A 24,544-nucleotide genomic window follows, 5' to 3' on the forward strand; every position below is an offset into this window, starting at 1 on the left:
CCCCCAAGACCTGCATAAGATCAGTGTAGCCAAAATTCTCACATAGATGGGGAAAGTGCTCTCCAGGCCCCACCTTTACTGAGGAGCTGGCTATTGCCAATGGAAAGCTGCTGTGGGAAGGAGATACGTCTTTTTTTAAATATGTGGCCACTGGTAGATTTTTTCATGCTCCAGTAGATGGCCCCCTACCCACGCACATAAAGGTAGGACAAATTGGACTTGGTAGGTTATTAAAAAAAAAAAGAAGAGGAGGACATAAAATTTGGAGGGGCCCATGTTGGGGAGGACTTGAAAGGATTTGGAAAGAAAATTTGGGGGGTGGGTGAATATGATCAGGGTCCATTGCACATATGTATGATGTTCTCAGTAATAAAAATTAATATTTTAAAAGGGGCTAGAGAAACGGATCAGAAGTTAAGAGCACTTGCTACTCTTCTAGGGGACCTAAGTCCAGTTTCCCAGCACACATCCCAAACAACTCGTAGTCACCTGGAACTCCAGCTTCAGTGATCGTACGCTCTCGTCTGGATTCCACAGGTACCTGCATACACGTGGCACACAGACACAAGCACATATGCATGCATGCACATGTATTTACATATAGTTAAGAGCAAATATTTAAATAAATGAAGACATGGAGAAATAAATAAAACAAATTTCAACTCTGAGTGGTATACACCAACTTTCTTTTTGAGCCCATTTTACATGATCTCCATGGGTTCCCCATCATTCTGTTTCTGTTGTCTTCATTCAGGTAAACAAGCTAAAGGAGGGGTCCACATTTATTGTATTCTTTTAGTAAATGTATTCTTTTAGTAAAGGTAAAATAGCCATACCAGAATAATATGGTGCTTTTTAGAAATTTCTGCTCTGGTGTATTATATAGTACATTGGCAAAATCCAAGTCAAATAATCAAGCTTTCTGTCAATGCAAGGAACGTATACTTCTTCCAAGGAAAGATATGGCCTAATTGAGAAGTTACACAAAATTTGAATACAAAAAAATTCGCTGAGCATATAAGAATTTAGTATTTATTGTGAGGTGGAAAGCTATTGAAAGATTTTGATCTGAGGAGTGGAAGGATTAGAATAGTTTTGACAGAATGATATGGACTCTTGTACTGAGACCAAGGGAAACAGATCCTCTAATTTCAGGATAGCATTTCTTCCCTAATGCTTTAACTGAAAGATGTAATTTTCAGGGAAATATTAACTAAAATAGTTAGAACTATGCAGCCTGTTAATTTTTTAAAAATACCTAAGAAAACAATCTTTTTGTATGAAGATATTAAGGGAAGTAATGCAGAGTGATTAAAATTACGTGGTCTAGAATGCAGTGCCTGGTACAAAAATCATGCTTCCCCTAATTATCAAATATAGGACATTAAATAAGTTACTTTGCACTTTTTATTTTGCACTTCAATAACCTTGGTTGCAAAATGGACACAATGATTTTAGCTGGCCCATGTATAACAATTAAATGTAACATGTAAAATACAACAGGACCAGATATGCTTAGCAATATATAGATGATGCTGCAGGTTGACTTTTTCAGGAATAGAATTGAGAAGTGGAAATTTCTGTGAAACTGTTACTGGGGAGTTTGTTGGGGTTTAGTCCCTATGAGAAAGCAAAGGAAGTAGAAACTTGCAGATATAGAGTGATAGTTACAGCAAATAGTCAGGGTTGATTTTACAGAGTTGTCCCAAATTAGGAAACTGGGACTGAATTTTTATAATGCTATAGTGCTTAGCCATTGGATGAATCCTGTCTCTCAATGAAGTGTCTTAGCTGTAGATAAGCCAATTCTCCTCAGGCAAAAGTGGTCTGTGTTAATTATAAACCCAGTGACTGTCAATACTACCAAGTGCTGGAGGAATAAGCACGTCAATCCCATAGAGCTGATGTAATAACACTCACTAAAGTTGTTGTTTCATTCCCTTTAATCTCAGCTTCTGCAATTTTTCTTTGTTATTGTTATTATCTACACTATGTTCACCAAAAGGGATTAAATAACTTTTCATTGTTTTTCATCCTCATCAATGAGCCATTTTTCTTTGGGCATGAAAGGACTTTTTATTAGTTAAGGGCTTTTATTAGTTAAGCTCTGTATCAGTTTTCCATGTTCTTAGTAGAAATGGGGGGTTGTAGTAGCATGTGTTCATCGTGTAAAATACTGGCTTTCATTATGGCATTCCCCTGCATATATAGATCATGGACTTTGATCTTTGTTACCTCATCACACTCTGTCTTTTCCCTTCCATCCTGCTTGTCCTGCTCCTCTCCCAAAGTAAGGCTCCTTCTGCTTTCAAGTCTTACTTTATTTTATTTATGCATAGATTATGCATGAAAGAAAGGGAGAAAACATGAGATATTTGTTTTTCTGGGCTTGGTTTATTTTGCTTAATATGATGATGTTCAGTTCCACCCATTTCCTGCAATAATATGTATACTTTTATGGTTCCATTTTATGTGTATGCCCATTTCTTTTTTTTTTGTATGCCCATTTCTTTATCTTGCCATTTATTGATGGACACTTAGACTGACTATATAACTTGATGATTGTGAACAAGGTCACAATAAACATGGATGAGCAGGCATCTCAGTGCCATGCTAACTTCAAATTCCAAAGATAAATACCTAGGAATGATGTAACTGGATTATAAGGCAATTTAAATTTTATTTTCTTGGGGACTAGCCATACTGATTTCTGTAGTGACATTGATTTGCATTTATAAGTGGTATATATAGGGTGCTTCCCCCTGCATCCTCACCGCACTTGTTATTTATTTTCATTATAGCCAGTCTGACCTGGGTAAGACGGATCAGAAAGTATTTTGGGTGCACATTTCTCTGATAGTTAAGAATGCTGGATAATTTTTTTTCTGTATATTTGTTTTTGTAACTCCAAGCTATCTAATAATACTTTCTTCTGGCCTCTTCCAGCTCTATGCATGTGTGTGCAAAACACACACACACACACACATACACACACACATGCAAATACAATTAAATAAGTCTAATGGAATTGATAACTGTCAATTTTGTTGATTATGCTGGTGATAGCAGAGTAGTCATTTTAAAGATCAATGTGATTTGCTGAGTGAAATAACTTTGTTCTATCTCTTTCTAGATTAGAATATTTTGATAAACAGTGACAGAAATTGGGTAAGTAAATGGCAGTCATTGAATTTGGATGCAAATATGTGATAGGATGAAATACATAGGTCTCAGACAGCTATACAAAATGCAGAGACTAAAAGAAATTCCAATTACTAAATGAAAAAATGTAGAAAATTGGGACATAACATAGAGTTTTTAAGAATCAGTTGCTTAATCTGAAGATCCAATAGTGTTTGTACTTCTTCCCTTCTTGACAGTAGTATTATTCACATTCAGCATTTAACTGAAATTATCTTCTTCTTTTTTTAATATAGCCTCCACATATGGGACTAGATTGTGCTGGGGGATTTTTTGTTTTCATATTTTTTATTCGATTTATTTTTTATTTACATTTCAAATGATTTCCCCTTTGCTGGATTCCCCCCTCCCTGAAAGTCCCATAAGCCCTCTTCCCTCCCCCTGTTCCCCCATCCACCCCTTCCCACTTCCCTGTCCTGGTATGAAATTATCTTCTAATGAGATCAGATTAAATGACTACTTTTCCAGGTAGAGCCAGCATATCATTCGTAGCAAAATCCAAGCTCTCTAAAAGAGTACATGTAATTGTCATTTCATTTTTATCTCATAATTTATTTCTAAACTCTGAGCAACCAGGGTTTTCTTCCACCACTCAACTTCAGCTGTTCTTCACAGTGGAGGTAATAACATATAAATTGATAAATTCACTGATCACTTAACAAGCACCGATTCTTTTTTTTTTTAATTTTTTTATTCGATATAATTTATTTACATTTCAAATGATTTCCCCTTTTCTAGCCCCCCCCCCCACTCCCCGAAAGTCCCGTAAGCCCCCTTCTCTTCCCCTGTCCTCCCTCCCACCCCTTCCCAGTTCCCCGTTCTGGTTTTGCCGAATACTGTTTCACTGAGTCTTTCCAGAACCAGGGACCACTCCTCCTTTCTTCTTGTATCTCATTTGATGTGTGGATTATGTTTTGGGTATTCCAGTTTTCTAGGTTAATAACCACTTATTAGTGAGTGCATACCATGATTCACCTTTTGAGTGTGGGTTACCTCACTTAGTATGATGTTCTCTAGCTCCATCCATTTGCCTAAGAATTTCATGAATTCATTGTTTCTAATGGCTGAATAGTACTCCATTGTGTAGCACCAATTCTTTTAGTGACTTTTGACATATTTTTTACTTCTCTAAACATATTGCACACATTGAAATCATAGTTTCCCAATCTTCCTGCTCCACTAATAACGGTTTTTTTCCTCTTCAAATTTTAGGAATACACTAGAATTATTCCTTGAACAAGTTTTCTTTCTTTTACTGTTCCTAGATCCCTCCTTAGTTATTCTCATTCATCTATTATGTTCTAGATTTAAGTTATTTATGATGCTGGAGAGTCTCAATTTTATTTCTAATCTCAGAGTTTTGGTTCCCACCATGAAGCCCTCTCTTATCCAACTAATTTATCAAAATTTGCACTTGTATGCATAAAATACATTACATTCTAAAATACTCAAATTTGAAATCAATTCTTATTTCTGTTCTTTCTGTAGATTGTGTTGTCATAAAGATTGGTTGGAAATAAAAGATGGTCATATTGGGACCACACCACGCTGACCTTTCATTTCATTTCAGTGATGTTAGGAAATCCAGCATGATAACAAATTCTGATAGTTCTGCCATGAAAATAAATCTAAAATCTGAAAATCAACTCCAGAATCACTATTGCGTGTAGCCTTCTTGGAGGAAGTGTGTCACTGTGGAGCTAGGCATTGAGACCCTCCTCCTAGATGCCTGGAAGACAGTCTTCTCCTGGTTCTCTTCAGAACAATGTGCAGAACTCTCAGCTCCTTCTCTGCACCATGTGTCTGTCTCCTGGCATCTCCCCAGATGAATCTCTCCTGCATGTCTGTCTCTATGCCAGAATATTTTCTGCTCCTCAGATGTCTCACCTTCTATTCTACACCTTCCTATAGGACATAGATTTTTTTGATTGACAGGTGATGCATCCATACAATACATAAAATATTCTCTCTACCCTTTTTAGTCCAATAAAGGGCTTTTTTCTTTCAAATATGAATTAAATACAATTATAATGATTATGAAACTATAAGGTATGATATACATTAACAATGTCTAGTCCATAGTATTTAAAAATTAAGGGAATTTTTATCTATTCTATCTTGTATTATCAACCTAAAAACATATTTTTCTTGTCTTTCTTCAAAATACCTCTTTTTTTAAATTGGATTTTTCCTTATTTAAAAACATCTTCTTAGACCTAGAACATCATCTTAAGTCCTAAACATTTTAAGCTTATAGTATAACTATAACTATCTAGTCTTTAACCTCATCAGAGACCTGAAAAGGAATAAATATTACCTGAGTTTTTAGGAAGTGTGGGGTTGCAGCTTCCAAAAATTATAGAAATGACAGGCAGCTGACTGCCTGAAGCGTCCCCAAATATTCTCTAAAATATTGGAGCATGATCTTCAGCCTTCTGATCCAGAATATCTGAAAGACTGTTTTGTGAAGCAAAAATTATGAAGGACTTGCTTAGCAGAGCTCAGCAGTTGACTTCCTTGTGTCCATTTGTCCTTTCTGGATAGCTTTCTGTCTGCAGAAGAAGTTAGGGCATATTCTTTGCCCAGTGGTTAGCTTGCCACAAATTAAGCCATCTCCAAATAGAGGTCTTTCAATGCTCATCTTCTTCCAAATTGAATGGGGTGCTGCCAGGAGCTGACTTGTCTCAATGTTAAGAAAGATTTTAAAGTAATAAAAAACATGTTTAAATGTCAGATTCTGTGAGTCTCTTATCTAAGCAAGTTAAGATTGCTGTTTCTAGCTACTTACTATCTGTTCAACCCAGGATGTATATTTCTGTGATAATCTAGACTAGTATCTGATAAAACCATGAGTTTGATTGATTGACTATTAACTTGCATTAGTTAATTATCCTAAACAGTTTGTAACAATGACTATTAAAAGGACTGGGACTAAACTTTGTATTTTTAAATGAGTTGTTCAGGCACAGTGCCTGTCTAAGAGTTGAAACATAATATTTTAGTATGTTGTAACATAATTACCCTTAAATTTTATCAATATACAAAGATCTATGTCAATTAAAACCTTAAACCTGTTTCATTGTACAATAATTCATATCCATGTAAACAAAAATAATATTTTTGAGAATAAGAGTAGTTCTAAGTTGAATAGATCCAATAATCTACCCTTTCATTCTACTATTTCTATATAATTCTATATTCCCATTTTTCTTCTCAACCCTCTTCCCTTTATCAAAGAAAGAAAAAAGTATAGAGAAAAGGAAAGGAAAGCTAGAAATTCCCAAGTCTAAGCTTCCTCTTTCATTTCCTCCCTGAACAAGACCATAATTATTTGTAATTAGCCTCTAAAATGACAACATGCTTATAACTCATAAAACGACCAACACCATTCACTTCAACTTTAGGGATGGCATTACTGTCTTTTTATAATTATTCCTACTGTATGTTGTTTATTATTATAAAAGAAATAGCCTTTTTATTTAAGCAAAAAAGGAGGAATTGTTGAGGTTTGGTTTTTTTTTTTTTTTTTTTTGTTATGTATGGTAATGCAAAATTCTGGACCTGAAGATCCAGGCCTACAAGTGAATTCTCATGTTTACCAGCTTTTGTTGCGGAAACCTTGATTTTTACATTTAAAACTATTGGTTTAATAAAGTGGTTACAGCCAATTACTGGGGGGACTAGAGCTAGGCAGGTTCTGAGTTACCTGGATGGGAGTTGCAGAAGGGGAGAGAGGTGAAGGATGCTGGAGTGAGGAGGAAGCTGTCATGAGAGATGGGCATGAGCGCATGGCCAGGAGAAACAGCTAGGTCAAATGTTAGAAAAGTAGATCAGGGGTTACCCCCAAGTAATTGTCAAAGCCAAATAAAATAATCATAGTCTGAGTCACATTGATTTGTAAGCGAGATGGGGATAAGTTTAAATTGGTTCAACTGCACTCAACATGGTCTCTAGCAGCAGGAAGGACCACCAAGCCCAACATGGCCTCTGGCAACAGCACATACCATAAAGGTCTTTTGAGGAGGCTCAATCCAGAGAATGAACCTTTGTCCAGGCTGCCATACACCACTCTGCTGGCCCTATTCACCAACGACATGCTCCCCTGTCCACCAGAGTCCTGCTTCTGCATCTGTCACTGCTACAGCTGCTACTGTGTCTCTAGTTCCACTGCTCTGTGCTGCTGCTGCATGCTGCTCTGTTCTGTCATTTCCCCACCTTTCCATCACAAGTTTATTCATTGGCGTAGCATTGCAAACTGCAGTGTGTCACACATTATATATTTTTCCCAAATAGATTTGCATGAAAATACTTAATGTAAAAGGGCATTGGTCTGCTTCAAGATTTCTGATTTTTGAAACACCATAAATACTGAACTATCACTGAGACTCTTCTCCATTATCCTATTGTTTGCCCAGAGTCAGCATGATTTTATGGCTGGGCAGGGTGTCCAGAGAAGGATCTTACTTAGCTCCAGGCCACTGCACAACCTCTCTGCCATCAACGCTGGCCACCCCACTGGGTTTGGTTGTTGTACCTGCAGCCAGCATCGTGGACCCCATGCTCTCTTCCCTGCAGTAGGGTTAACAGCTCCATTCTGTGACCTTGCTAGCGCACTCTGAGGACCTAACCTACTCAGCTACAAAGTGTCCCCTTGTCCTGAGGGTCAAGCTCCACGCACTTCCATACTAGAGGCACCGAGGCTCCAGTTTCTTTGCCACTCTTGCGTGGCTCCACTCCACCATCATTTCTTCCAATTTCATGAGACCACGTTTTAATAGCATCTTCCCATAAAACATGTCTTTTTTAAAAAAGTTGTTCCAGAGATACTGTGGGCTCTGCAGACTCCTCCTTCATTGCAATGTCGCCCCTTGGAGCTTCCATAAGTCTCTCAGGCTCCTCTGGGCTGCTCTGTGGTCTCTCGAGAGCTTGTGGCCACTGCCATCTTGTGCTCTCTCAGCCTATACATTCTCTTAATTTATATTTAAGATGATTCCAAGTTTTGCTTATTATAAACAAAGCTATGATAAATAGTTTTATCATTTATTGTGGGTATGTTTCTAAGTAAAATGGCAGAAGTAGAATTGCTAGGATGCACAGTAGGTGCTGCATATTGAACATTCATATGAAGTTGACTTTTTTCCAAAATGTTTACGCAGTTTTGACTCCCACCAGCAACACATAACACTTCAAGTTGCTTTGCATAAATAGCAGTGATTGGCATTAACAGTGTTTTAAAGTACCCACTGTAGTGTATAGAACCTAGTATTTAACTGTGATTTTAATTTGCATTTTCTAAGTTATATTGAGGATATTTTTCTGTGCTTATTGGCTATTTGATTTCTTCATTACATATACCCATGAAATATAATGTGACGTTTTCATATGCATGCACATTATGGAGTAAATAAAGCCAATTTATAAATCTATCACTTCATATATCACTTGTTTGTGAGAATATTTAAAATATTCTGGGAAAATATTAGGAATGGTCAAATAGATACTACATTATTATTAGTTATAGTCACCCTGCAGTAAAATATATCTTCAGAATTCATTCTGTTTGTCTAATTCAAACTTGGTAGTCTGTCAGCATCTTCACATTATCCATTATCCCCAAGTCCATGATAACCACTATTATACTTTTTACTTCTATGTATTTAATTTCTTTGAACTCAATATGAGATTGAAATCATGTGATACTTTTCTTTCTACATGTAGCTTATTTCTATTATCATAACATCCACCTAATTCATCAATATTATTACTATCTAAATAGCATTCTATTCTGTTGTATATGTGTACTACACTTAGTTTATTCATTGGTGGACAATTAAGTGGATTCCACATCTTGGATAATATGAACAATTGTTCAGTCATTTGTGGTTTCATACAAATTTTAGGATTGTTCACTCTATTTTTGTAAAGAATCATATTGTGATTTTTGTAGAGACTGGTTCAAATCTTTAGATAGCTCTGGGTAGTGTGGATACTTAAAATAATATTTATTTACTTTTATTTTGCATGTATGGATATTTTGCCTATATTATATATTACATATTACATATTATATATCATATATTATACATCATATATCATATATTACATATTATGTATTGCATATTACATATTATACATCATACATCATACATCATGTATTATGTATCATGTATCATGTATTATGTATTATGTATCATTCATCATATATTATATATCATATATCATATATCACATATCACACATTACACATCACACATTACACATTACATATCACATATCACATATTACATATCATATATTATATATCATATATCACATATCACATATATCACATAACATATTGCACAGTACATATCACATCACATATCACATATTATACATCATATATAATACATTATATATTACATATTATATATTACACAGTACATATTACACAGCACATATCATATTACATGTCACATATATATCACAGTACATACATATTACATACCACATAGTATATATCATATGTTATATGTCATATATTATATGTTATATATTATATATCACATGCCACATATCATATCATATCTTATCTTATCTTATATTATATTATATTATATTATATTATATTATATATAGTGTAAGATATATTATATTTCATATTATATATCTTATTACATGTCATTTATCACATATTATTTATGTTATATATTATATATCACATATTACATGTGACATATCATATATTATATTACATATTACATGTTACATGTTACATGTTTGTCTTAGTCAGGGTTTCTATTCCTGCACAAAATATCATAACCAAAAAGCAAGCTGAGGAGGAAAGGGTTTATTCAGCTTACAGTTCTGCATTGCTGTTCATCACTAAAGGAAGTCAGGACTGGAACTCAAGCAGGTCAGGAAGCAGGAGCTGATGCAGAGGCCATGGAGGGATGTTCCTTACTGGCTTGCTTCCCCTGGCTTGCTCAGCCTGCTCTCTTATAGAACCCAAGAGCACCAGCCCAGGGATGGCACCACCCACAAGGGGCCCTTCCCACTTGATCACTAATTGAGAAAATGCCCCACAGCTGGATCTCATGAAGGCACTTCCCCAACTGAAACTCCTCTCTCTGTGATAACTCCAACCTGTGTCAAGTTGACACACAAAACTAGCCAGTACAATGTTATATATTATATATGTCATATATCATATACTACATGTCATGTTATATATCACATATCATATACTGTATATCATATATCATATACTACATATATCACATAACATATTGCACAGTACATATCACATCACATATCACATATTATACATCATATATAATACATTATATATTACATATTATATATTACACAGTACATATTACACAGCACATATCATATTACATGTCACATATATATCACAGTACATACATATTACATACCACATAGTATATATCATATGTTATATGTCATATATTATATGTTATATATTATATATCACATGCCACATATCATATCATATCTTATCTTATCTTATATTATATTATATTATATTATATTATATTATATATAGTGTAAGATATATTATATTTCATATTATATATCTTATTACATGTCATTTATCACATATTATTTATGTTATATATTATATATCACATATTACATGTGACATATCATATATTATATTACATATTACATGTTACATGTTACATGTTTGTCTTAGTCAGGGTTTCTATTCCTGCACAAAATATCATAACCAAAAAGCAAGCTGAGGAGGAAAGGGTTTATTCAGCTTACAGTTCTGCATTGCTGTTCATCACTAAAGGAAGTCAGGACTGGAACTCAAGCAGGTCAGGAAGCAGGAGCTGATGCAGAGGCCATGGAGGGATGTTCCTTACTGGCTTGCTTCCCCTGGCTTGCTCAGCCTGCTCTCTTATAGAACCCAAGAGCACCAGCCCAGGGATGGCACCACCCACAAGGGGCCCTTCCCACTTGATCACTAATTGAGAAAATGCCCCACAGCTGGATCTCATGAAGGCACTTCCCCAACTGAAACTCCTTTCTCTGTGATAACTCCAACCTGTGTCAAGTTGACACACAAAACTAGCCAGTACAATGTTATATATTATATATGTCATATATCATATACTACATGTCATGTTATATATCACATATCATATACTGTATATCATATATCATATACTACATATTACATATTATATATCACATATCACATATTATAGTATGCATTATATATTATATATTACATATTACATATCATATATTACATATTTGCATTACACATTACATATTACATATCACACACTATATGCTACATGTTATATAATGTATCATATATCATGTGTTATATATTGTGTATCACATATCATATGTTATATTTTATATTGCATATCATATATTACATATATTATATACATCATATTATATACCATATATTAAATATTATATATGGCATTGTTATATATCATATATCATATATTATATATCACATATCATATATATCATATATCACATAGTATATATTATGTATCATATTTTATATATTATATATCACATTGTGTATCTTATTATATAGCATTTATCACATATTATATATATTATATAGCATTTATCACATATTATATATCATATATTATATGTTATATGTTATAGGTTATAGGTTATAGGTTATATGTCATGTATCATGTATCATGTATCACATATCATGTATCAGGTATTATATATCATATATCATATATTATATATTATATATTTTGTCTGTGTACCCTGTGTGTGCTTGGTATCCAGTGTCCAGAAGAGGGTGTTGATGCCTTGGAACTGGACTTACAGATGGTTGTAAGCCATTATATTGTGCTAGAAACTACCAAGATTAATATACAAATTTAGTACCATATTTATGAAAATTCCAATGTCATGTTTCACCGAGTAGGAAAAACAATCCATATGGAACCACAAAAGGCCGTGAATAAGGCCAAAGGAATTTAAAGGAGTAGGAACAAGGTTGGAGGTATTAAAACAGCCAGCTTCAAATTACACTACACAAATGTTAGATTTTACCAAATGCTATTTATGCACCTATTGATGTGATCATATGAGATTTATCCTTTTTGATTCATGTATGTTACATTATTAATCCCATGGATGCATTCCAGTGGGTAAATTAAACTTAAATCTGGTGAATGGCTCTTTTAATGTGATGTTGATTGCAATTAGTGAATACTTTTAAAAAAATCTGTGTATCTCTGCTTTAGGAACAACTGCATTGTGAGCTTTGTAACACGGTTTTTGAAACTATTCCCTAATATCTGAGGGTGGGGGAGATTGGCAAGGATTAGTGTTAGCTCTTCTTTCTATGTTTGATAGCATATACCTGTGAGGCCATCTAATGCTGGGCTACTCTTTGCTAGAGTCTACCTCTCTACTTTCTTCTAGTCTGCTTAGATTTTATATTTCATTTTCTTTCAGTCTATGTAGCTTGTATAAATGTAGGAATGTATCCATCTGTTCTACATTATCCACTTTGTTGCTGTGTGATTGTTCATTATTTTTTGTATATATGTATTGTCAATTGAAATGTAACATGTACTTCTTTTAGTTATTTGGATATTTTTCCTTTTTTCTTTGCCTACCTAAACATTTGCCAGTTACCTTTATCCTTTTTTATTTTATTTATTTACATTTCAAATGTTATCCCCCTTCCCTGTTAAACTCCTTATCTCCTCCCCCGCCCCCTTCCTCTATGAGGTGCTCCCAACATGCCCACCCACTCCTGCCTCAGAGCCCTAGCATTCCCATATCCTGGGAGCCTCCACAGGACCAAGGGCCTCCCCTCCAATTGATGCCAGATAAGGCTGAAGCCATGATGCAGCTGGAGCCGTGGGTCCCTCTATGTGTACTCTTTGTTGGTGCTTTAGTCCCTGGGAGCTCTGGGGGTACTGGTTATTGATATCGTCATTCTTCCTATGGGGCTGCAACCCCCTTCAGCTCCTCAGTCCTTCCCCCAACTCCTCCATTGGGGTCCCCATGCTCAGTCCGATGTTTGGCTGTGTGCATCTGCATTTTTGGTCAGGCTCTGGCACAGCCTCTCGGGGGATAGCTATACCAAGCTCCACATTTATCTTTTTTAAAAACCAAGTTTATTTTGTTTTATACTGCTCTTTCAGTCTCTAGTTTATTAGCTTTGGTCTGATCCCATTTTATTCCTTATAGTAACTTATGCTTATTTATACCCTGTTATAGTTTTAGACATCAGGTTGGTTGACAGCTTGCCTAGCTTGCTTTTTTGATGGGGGCACCTACTGCTGTAATGTTCTTCTTATAATTACTATGATTTTTAAATCCCATTAGATTTTAAATGTTGGGTTTCTATTTCATTTTCTCAATATACCTTTTTACTCTCACTATGCCTTTTTATTTTCTTTAAAATATTCTTTCTTGTCTCATTGATCATTTCATACCATATGTGTGAATTTCTCTAAATCCTCAGTGTTTCCAGTTTCTGAACCACTGTGTTCAGAAAAGATGTTTGATATGTGCTCTATCTTTTGAAATTTATTAGAACTTTTGTGCCCTTCCTATAGAGTATTCCACATATGCTTGAAAATAATATGTATTTTGCTGCTATTGGACAGAATGATTGCATATTTGTGTTAAGTAAATTTTACTTGCATTGTACTAAAAGTCTTATGTTTCCTTATAACTACTCTGGATGATATATCCATTGTTGAAAGTGGAATATTCCCTTACTTGTATTTCTACTTCTCCTTTTGCATCTATTAATATCTACTTTATACATTTAAGTATACCCATATTGGGTATATATACATTTGCAATTTATGCATCCTCCCTCTTTAAGGAATTGAGAGGGAATTTGCTACAAAACAATGCTAACACTCTCAAAGGGTGAGTACAGGCTTTTCTTTTTTTCTTTTTTCAAAATACATTTTTTTCTTACAACATATTCTAACCATACTTTCCCTGTCCCCCAGCTACTCCTAGATCCTCCCCTACCCAATTCCATGTCCTTTCTTTCTCTTTTTCTCTTTAGAAAACAAACATGCAAAGGAACAAATAAGCACAACAACAACAACAACAAAAACCAAGCAAGCAAACACCCCCCCCCACAGGACACACAATACAAAAACACTAAATCAGAGATCATAATATGCAAGCAAAAGACCAATAAGACAAAACAAAGAAACAGAGGGGGAGGGATGGAGGGGGAGGGAGGGACGGAGGGGGGGAGGGAAGGAGAAATGCCTGGGGTATTGGACAGTTCATTTTGTGGGTTCAACTTTGCTGGAGGAGAGGTGAGGAATTCCAAGAATGGATTGAGACTTTCCTGGAAAAGAAATTACCTTCCTTTTTTGTCCTTTTATGGGATTTTCAAATATGGGATAAAATCAGACGTTTAACAGGGTGGACAACGTTGCACTGCTAATGATATGGAGCAAAGCTGATTAGCAGTCTTCTCAGTTGGCCACTTTGTTATTACCTGGTTTGGTGTGGTTTTGTGTCTTTACTGTTTTCCTAGTCACATGATGTCCTATTGTAGGACAGCTATCAGACTTTAGTCATTAGCCATCTGCCTCTTGCCCCTTTGTGCCTCTCTAGCTTCTTCCTTCCCTTGGAGACTTCTATTCCTTAATCTTGAAGTGAATGACAACTATGACACTGTGTTGTTGACTTTACCTATTGAGGGAAAGAATGATGCTGACCCACAGCAGTCAGAGGAACTGCAGGTGCCTTTGAAATCTTGCAGGATCACATTTTTAGCATGAAACTGGTAAAGTCTGAAAGATTTGCATTTTATAATAAAAAAGTGTAGGGACCAAAGATGAGGAGCAGAATAATAGTTACCAGGGGCTTAAGAATGATAGGATCTAGTTTAGACCCTGGAAGCAAGACAATTTTTATGGCTGTCCAAATGATTGTTTATGCCTGGGCAATATTACGCTAAAATAGTGTAGACATTTTGTCATAGACTAAGAATTATGGTAAACCATAATGCACAGAACAGAAAGAAATGTAGCTTGCGATGAAGCCAAATGAATATATCTATCTTCTTATTTGACTATTGGGCCTTTAAATAGCACAGATACCTTGGAGGAACCTCAATTATAGGGCTTCCATCTCAGGATCTGATCTCCCCTTTGTAACACTAAAGAGAGACCTTTGTGATTATTGGCTTCAGGAAACCCAAACATAGATCACAAGCCTGAAGTAGACAACACAAAATTTGTTTACATAATTGAAAATACACTGACTATATATTAAAATAACGTAATGGCAGTGTTAAGAAGGGTTGAATAATACATTATGGTGAGAGCTAGCTGGACTGAGAATCTAAATGTTTTATGGCTCTTTGTTAAGATACCAGAAGTGTGTCCAGAGACTGTTAGAAACCATTGGCTTTTCTCCCTGAACACTATATCCACTGGTGTCCTTTTTCCTTTTTCTTCTTTTTCTTTCCTTAGAGAAATCCTGTAACAGCTGTTGTAGTAAGCACTGAGAACCTTCTCTTTTGTATTATTACTTTTATATTTTTACAGTCCAGCTGTTACCTCTCTCCTGGTCCACTCTCCCACAGTTTCTTATCCCGTTCCTTCTCCCCTCAACCTCCTCCCCTCAACCTCCTCCCCTCAACCTCCTCCCCTCAACCTCCTCCCCTCAACCTCCTCCCCTCAACCTCCTCCCCTCAACCTCCTCCCCTCAACCTCCTCCCAGGGGCCTCAAGTCTTTCCAGGATTAGGCACATCTTCTCTCCCTGAGACCAGACCAGACAGTCCTCTGACGTATATGTGTTGGGGGCCTCATATCAGCTCATGTATGCTGCCTGGTTGGTGGCTCAGTGTTTGACAGATCTCGGGAGCCCAGGTTAGTTGAGACTGCTGGTCTTCCTATGGGGTTTCCCTCCTCCTCAGTTTCTTTTAACTTTTCCTTAATTCAACCACAGGGGTCCCCAGTTCCTGTCTGTTGGTTGGGTGCAAGTATCTACATCTGACTTTTTCATCTGCTGGTAGAGACTCTCCGAGGACAGCCATGCTAGGCTCCTGCCTACAAGAACATCATAGCATCAGTAATAGTGTCAGGCCTTGGAGCCTCCCCTTAAGATGGATCCTAATTTGGGCCTGTCACTGTACATCCTTTCCCTCAGTCTCTTCTCCATTTTTGTCCCTGCAGTTGTTTTAGACATGGACAATTCTAGGTCAGAGTATTGACTGTGGGATGGCAACCCCATCCCAAACTTTATGCCCTGTCTTTCTGCTGGATGTGGGCTGTACAAGTTCCCTCTCCACACTATAGGGCATTTCATCTATGGTCCCTCCTTCTGAGTCCTGAGAGTTTCTCACCTCCCAGGTCTCTAAATTAATTTGTTTTTTCAAGATAATCTTGACTCTGGATTCTGTATTTCCATTTATCAACTTCTACAACAAGCATTGGGAATTTTACAGTTACAAATTCATTTGAGTAAAAACAACACGTTTGGAATGAAGTCTTCTATATAAATGAAACGTATTGCTGATAAATAAAATTTTCAGAAATAAATCAAAATAAAGTGAAAAATAGTACAGGGGCTGGAAAGATTGCTCAGTGTTCAAGAACACTTGCTGTTGCAGAGGACCCAGGTGTGGTTCCAAATACTCACATTAGGTCGCTCACAACTGCATATAACTCAAGTTCTGGTGGAAATGATGCCCACTTCTTGCCTCCTCCACACCTACACACATGTAATATTCATAGAGGGAAGCATCCTCTTGGAGATGGGGGTGGGGCAGAGGGATGTGATGTGGAACTATTGGAGGGCAGGCAGGGAGTGGAATAATGACTGGACTGTAAAAAAGATTAAAGAATAATAATACAAATAAATAAATAAAAATTAAAAAGTAAAAATAAGAAGCAAAGGCCTACAGTCTCACAGCTGAAGTCAGAGAAACTGGGTAAGCATTTGTTTATCTTCTCTTTATCACATTGTTTTTTTAAAGAGGTAGAGGACAGCCTGGTGTCTACCACCTAAAGAAAGCAAAGCCAGAGAAGCAGAGGGGAAATCTAATGCAGGGTTTCATAAATAACTCTATAACTACTTCTAGACAATGGGAGAACTGAAAAAACCTACTGGGTTCTATAAGAAAGCAGGGTGAGCAAGTCATGAACAGCAAGCCAGTAAGCAGCTCTGCAATGTGGCCTCTGCATCAGCTCCTGCCTCCAGCTTCCTGACCTGTTTGGTTCTTATCCTGACTTCCTTCAGTGATAAATACTGATATCAAAGTGCAAGTCAAATAAACTCTTTCCTTCTCCGTCCAAAAGATTAAAAAAAAAAAAAAGCCGTGCCAATGAGAGAGAACAGAATATCTAACAAAGATTTCCTTATAAATATGATGTTGCAGAAAATGTTGGACATATGGTTATTTTAATAAAAGATACTTGAACATCAAATATTAGTATCACAAAAGGATGTTTATTCTCTCCCTACCAATCACTAAGAAATCAACCAATTTACCTGTCACACTCAATTGATTGTGACAGGTAAAATACTTTTTTTACTTTCTGAAAATTCTTGTTTAATATTTATCATTTTTATCATAGTCTTTTAAATATATTTATTTATATGTACCTATTGATTTTATTAGCTTTTGCTAATGGTTTCTATTACATACTTTTCCTACATGCTTCAGTTTTATTGGTTCTCCTCTTCCCCTCCCAATCACATCATACTTCTTTCTTCTGTTTCTCATCTCTCTCTCCAATAGTGCCCCTTCTTAGATGACACATGTAATTTTCCACTTTTAAACTTCTTCTCCTCTTATGGTGATCTTTCTAGTTCTATGACCTATAGTCATACTCACTAGTGCATATTCAGGTATACTCAAAGTCTAGAACCAACATATGAAAAAAAAAACAGTCAGGGCTTGTCTTTCACAGTCTGGTTCATTTCATTTATTATAATGATTTACAATTTTATCAAATTTCCCAAAAATGTTATAATTTCACTTCTCTCTTAAGCTGAGTAATATTCTGTTGTGTATATTATCCATTTGTGTGTTGGTGGATATCTAGCTTGTCTTTGTTTCTTAGCTATTGAAAAACATGAATGTGTGGGTATCTCTGTGATAGGACTTGGAGTTCTTTGGGTACATGCCCAGGAGTGATTATAGCAAGCGGTTCTACTTTTGGTTTTATGAAATTCCTCCATACTGATTTTCATAGTGACTGCACCAGTTTGCATTCCTACCAGCAATGTATATAAGGGCTGTTTCATCTTTGTCTGCATGGTTTCTGTCACTTGTTTTCTTTCTCAAAAAAATATTTTATTTTTAATTACATGTATGTGAGTGTGTTTGTATGTAATCAGGTTCACATGAATGTCTGTGACCTTTTCAGTCAGAGATGTCGATCCTCCTGGAGCTCGATGTGAAGGCTATTATGAACTGTCTGATTTGGGCACTGGAAATGAAACATAGCTCCTCTGCGGAGTAATAAGTGCTTTCTACCCTGAAGGCATCAGATCCCATTACAGATGGTTGTGAGTCACCATATGGTTGCTGGGATTTGAACTCAGGACCTCTGGAAGAACAGTCAGTGCTCTTTCCCTCTGAGCCATCTCTCGAGACCTGTTTTTTAAGTTTTTCTTTTCTGTCTTTCTTTCTTTTGTTTAACTCTTTACACATTCTAGATGTCAACCCATTTTTTTGATATATAGTTGGCGAAACTTTTATCTTAGACTGCAGGCTGTCTCTTCATTCTGGTAATAGTTTCCTTTACTGTGCAAAGCTTTCTCATTTCATGTAATCTCATTTGTTAATTCTTGGGAGTATCTTCTATGCTACTGAAATCACTTTTTAAATATTTTTGTCTATGAATATTTCTAAAAGTATTTTGCACTTTCCATTAGCAGTTTCTATGTATTGGGTCTTATTTTAAGGTTTTTGGTTAGTTTTTAAATACTTATTTTGTGTGTGTGTGTGAGTATTTTGAATGCATATATGTATGTGCACCACATGGATGCAATGCCTGTGGCAGTCAAAAGGAAGCAATGAATTCCTAGAGCTGGTCTTATGAATGGCTATGAGTCACTAAATTAGTGATGGAAACTGAGCACAGGTCTTCTGTAAGAGCAATACTGAGCCATCTCTCCAGCCCCTCTTTGATCTATCTACAACAGATTTTTTTTCCTGTAGAGTGAGAGATATCGAGTCATCTGGATAGCCGGTTGTCTCGGAATCATTTTATTTTTTTTCCTTTTTTTATTGATATATTTTTATTTACATTTCAAATGATTTCCCCTTTTCTGGGTCCCCACTCCCCGCAAGTCCCATAAGCCCTCTTCCCTCCCCCTGTTCCTCCATCTACTCCTTCCTGCTTCCCTATTCTGGAATTCCCCTATACTCTTGCACTGAGTCTTTCCAGAACCAGGGGCCTCTCCTCTGTTCTTCTTGTACCTCATTTGATGTGTGGATTATGTTTTGGGTATTCCAGTTTTCCAGGCTAATATCCACTTATCAGTGAGTGCATACCATGATTGATCTTTTGAGACTGGGTTACCTCACTTAGTATGATGTTCTCTAGCTCCATCCATTTGTCTAAGAATTTCATGAATTCATTGTTTCTAATGGCTGAATAGTACTCCTCGGAATCATTTTATAATGACTGTGTTTTGTTTTTACATTTTTGTCAAAGATTAGACAGCTGTAACTGTGTCGGCTTATATCTGGGTCATCTATTCATCTATCGGTCTATGTTTTTTGTGTTTGTATGATACTGTCTTTGTTATACAGTATAATTTAAAGTTAATCTTCTGGCTCTTTTTCATTCTCTTATTTGTTCCATCTTCACCTGTGTTGTTCCATCTTCACCTGTGTCTAGCTTGTTCTATCTTTGTGACCTGTATCTCTATAACTGGCTTGATGAAACTGCCCCCCTCCACTGCCCCTCAAGTAGCTGAGGATGAGCTTGAAGTCCTGATCCTCCAGCTTCCATTTCTGGACCGGCTAAGACTACAAGCCAGTGTGCCTTTACCACCTCATTTTAGATGGTGCCAAACACAGGATCTTGGCTGGCTTTCTACCTACTGAACTGTATCTCCAGCACAGAATATACTCTTTTAAAAGATAAAGTGATTAATAGAGCAATCATGTGAATTCAACTAGAAAAGCCATAAGAGTGTGACTTTCCAGGGCTTTAGATAACTTCTGCATTGTGTATAGAATGGCTAGGTCTTCCTTTCTGTTTTTTTTTTTTTTTTTTTTTTTTTTTTTTTTTTTTTTTTTTTTTTTTTTTTTTTGTCTTGCTTTGAGCTAGTTGCTCCTTCATATTATTTTACTTCTATTTTGCTTTAAAATGGTGCTTACTACTTATTATATATTTAAAAATCATAACTCAGGGCTGGAGAGATGGCTCGCAGTTATAATCACTTGCTGCTCTTCCAGAGAACCTAAGCTCAGTTCCCAGAACCCACAACTGCCAGTAACTGTATCTCCAGATCTTTTCTGGCCTTCATGGGTACCCATGCACACGTGGCATACATTCTCACAAACAAAGACACCCCCCCACATGCAAATCTTTCAAACTAATAACGCATTATAAGTTAAAAACAACATGTACTATATGTAAGTAACTGAAATAACTGTCACTTTCAGAACAAACTACTGAGATAAATCACACTTGTATTTTTAAAATCTGTTTATTGGCAGATCCTAATATTTCATTCTGTATTTATTATATTGTGATCAGTTCCTTAGGTTGAACTCTCAGAAGAAACTCTGATCTCTTGCACATAGGTAGCTGAAAAGGGGAAGAATATGTTAATATCTTTTCTATATAATTATAAATATTCTTATTGAACCCTGTAACCTATTGAAATGTAATTAAGTTGCTTAATGTAATTAAGAGTGGTGCTTCTTTTTACAAGGATTAATTCTGGTATCACAGCATGAGTTAGTTTTCTCAAAAATGGGTTCCTTTATAATGTTGAGACTGACTTTTGAATCTCTCTGGCTTCCTGTCTTTTCACCATGTCATGCCACTTCACACATGGTCCTACCATCATGCTGTCCTTCCGTTTCAGAGACATCAAAACAGGTCCTTGACAGAAACTGAACAGATTAGCATAACTGATCTTGGACACTCATCTCCCATAAACTGTAAGTATCCAGCCCCAGGCATTTGTTTATAGCAACAGAAAATTGACTAATACATTTTAATATGCGTGTGCATATGAGTGCCTTCAGGTGCCAGGTTCAGGGTATCAGAACTCCTAGAGCTGGAGTTATAAGAGGAAAAAGACATGGAGAAAAAGGATTATTAAATGAAACAATGATTAAAATATCCCCAAATTTAGGACTAGAAATATATACTCACCATGAAGACTAAAGGTTCTCAGTATTTGACACTGTATTATATATATTTGTACTGTATTAGAATTGAATTATCAAAGTTGAAGTCAGAGAATTATAAAACAAAACAAAAAAATAAAGCCATTTGGAATCCCTTCCAAAAAAAAATGAGTGGATTTTCAGGAAAAAGAAAACTTTGTAGACCAAAAGACATTTGATAATATATCAAAATGAAACAGATCTCAAATCAAAAAAGGGAAAGGCAGCAAAGAATGCCAATTCATCAGGAAATCAATTAAAAAGATACAGCTATAAGTATTTAACAGTCATAAAATACAGTATGAGGAATATATAATATATAAATACAATATAAGGTGTAAAACAGTATTTGTATTATAAACAAAATGCATATTTTTAAACATATATTTAAGAACTTTGATGAAAAATACAATTTTTTAAAGATTTTAAAAAAGTTTGGTGTGTCTGTGTGTGGGGATGGTGTAGGGTGGGGTGGGATGAAATTCTTTGAGAATTTCATTTGGTATATTTTGATCATATTCTTTCCCCTCCTTCAATCCTCCCAGACCCACCCCCACTCTCACACATACATTAAGCCACATCCATCTCACCCTAATAAGGTAAATCTTAAATGGAAGACACATGGTGCACAAAGACAATTGCCCCCTGCTCTAGCCATTTTTTGTAGTCAGCATGGAGCTTGTCCTGGAAAAATGAAAAGCAGCCTGTTAAAAGTGGAGTTATGCATCATATAAAAATATTTCAGAATTCAGGTTTAGCTTATTACAAATTTGTCTTTCATAAGGTGATTATGTGTAAACTTAAAATTGTTTTTGGAAAGTTCTTATAGAAATTTAAAGAGCCGAGAGTAGGTGAATTAAAAAGATAGAAACTCGATCATTTACATGGATCATTATCACAACCATATTATAAGGTATAATAATAAAAATGGCATGTTTATATGCACAAATAGAAAGCAAGTGGCCAACCAAACAAAATAAAACTCAGAAGTGCATCTTCATATATATGACCAGTTGGTCTTGCAGCAACATTGACAAATGAAGAAAACATATATCTTGTTAGCAGCTGGCGCTACTTCATTTGTGTATCCATAAGAAAAATATCGCCATATTAACCTAAGCTCATTTTCTTTTATATTAATTTATATTTCAGTTTTCATATAAGTATAGTTTTTTGTTAAACGTATTATTCACATACTCCTTTCCCCTTCTAAGCCTTCTTCCCATTAATCTTTTCGTTTCTTAGACAGTTTCATTTTACAGTCATGTCATAATTTTATATATGTATATAAAACTGAGGAAGAGCAATGAGAAAATATATAATATTTGTCTTCTGAGACTGTCGTAATTCACTTGAATGCAATTATCTTTAATTGAATTCAGATTACAAGGCTTCTTCTATACTGGAAAAAAATATACATGCTAAAGTATCCAACTTACAGGCCATAGGCCACATGTGGCCCAGGATAGCTATATGAATACATCCAAACACATAATGATTAGCATTACAAGATTTTTGTGATTTTTTTATAACTTGATTGCACAGTTGTCAGGCACGATTTTTTAGGTGACAGTCAATAGAGTACACAACTGTTTCCATGTTGACGTATGTATGTGTTTATTATTGCTTTTGATGTTTACATTTTATTACCTTTTTCTTTTCTTTCTATGTATGTGTATTTATGTAGGTGTGACTGTGGGGATTAATATGCCATGGTGCTCCTGTGGAGGTCAGAGAAAATTTTCTAGAGTCAGTTCTCTCCTTCCATCATATGGATCCACAGATAGAACTCAGATTGCCAAGTCCCTTTCTTTACCCAGCGAACCATCATGATAGCAGGGCTAGCAAAATGGCTCAGTCAATAGAGCACTTGTTGCTTTTGCAGAGGACCCGGATTTGGTTCCCAGCGTCCACAAAACAGTTAACAACAATCTGTAACTACAGCTCCAGGAGATCCAATAGCCTTTTCTGACCCCTGTGGGCACCAGACATGCATCTGGCGTATATATGCATGCAGACAAACCACTTGTACACATAAAAAACTTCAAATATTAGCATAAAATAATTTGTTTCATTATAGCATTTGCATTCCCATGTGTCATCATACTGGTTAGCAATTGTTCCCTTCTCCACTGCCCTGCCCTGTGCCCTCTTCCTCTTCCTCTAGCCATTTCCCTTCCTTCTTGCAGACTGTGCCCTCTTTTGTTTGCACACGACACATGTTCATTATTTTAAGGCTTTTGAGACAGGATCTTACTTTGTAACCCTGGATGTTCTGGAACTCACTAAATATACCAGGCTAGCCTCTAATTTGTGAATTCTTGTCTCTGCTTTTCAGCTGTTGAAACTACAGGTGTGTCCCACCACTATTATGCTTCTGCATTTAAAACAATGTTTCTGGAGGATTATTGATTTCACTTACCACAGCACTAGATCACTTGTCCACCACATAAGAGGTCTTGGGTTACTGTCTCAATACTCTTTTAAAAATAGTTTATAAAATTATCTTTTTTTGTTTGTTTATATGTGTGTGTTGATGCCAGAGCAGATATGTGGAGGTCAGAGGACAACCCTCAGGAACTGATGCTCTCCATCTATCATGTGGGTCTCTAGGATTGAATATAAACATACGTACATAATTTCAATTTTGGTAGATAGTTTTCCAGATACTTCCATATTATTTCATAGTTTTTTCCATCTCAATTCATATACTTTTTGTTTTCCATCCACTATTTTAAAAACATGTATATTTATCTTTCTAAAAAAAAAATAGCATTCCCTCCAGTCAACTGGTTTCATCTACCATTTTCATTTTGCTGTCATCCTGAGGAAACTGAGACCATATTTGAAATCAAGGATAAGAATTTTTTAAACCTAAAACTGTTTTAATAAATCAACATTTTAGGCTGGAAATGTGGCTCAGTAATACAGTGTTTGCTTAGCCTCAAGGAAGCCCTGGGTTCCATTTCCTGCAC

At 35.8% G+C, this 24,544-nt stretch overlaps 1 long non-coding RNA gene across 1 annotated transcript; it reads left to right on the plus strand.

Annotated features, from left to right (window-relative positions):
- The first annotated feature begins 443 nt into the window (after positions 1–443).
- LOC127675714 (uncharacterized) lies at positions 444–21,322 on the plus strand. The gene is made up of 3 exons (XR_007975512.1): positions 444–537; positions 3,134–3,168; positions 21,263–21,322. It is a non-coding gene; the product is annotated as an uncharacterized LOC127675714 (long non-coding RNA).
- Positions 21,323–24,544: the final 3,222 nt, after the last annotated feature.

This window comes from Apodemus sylvaticus, chromosome X (genome assembly GCF_947179515.1).
Source record: "Apodemus sylvaticus chromosome X, mApoSyl1.1, whole genome shotgun sequence".
NCBI lineage: Eukaryota > Metazoa > Chordata > Mammalia > Rodentia > Muridae > Apodemus > Apodemus sylvaticus.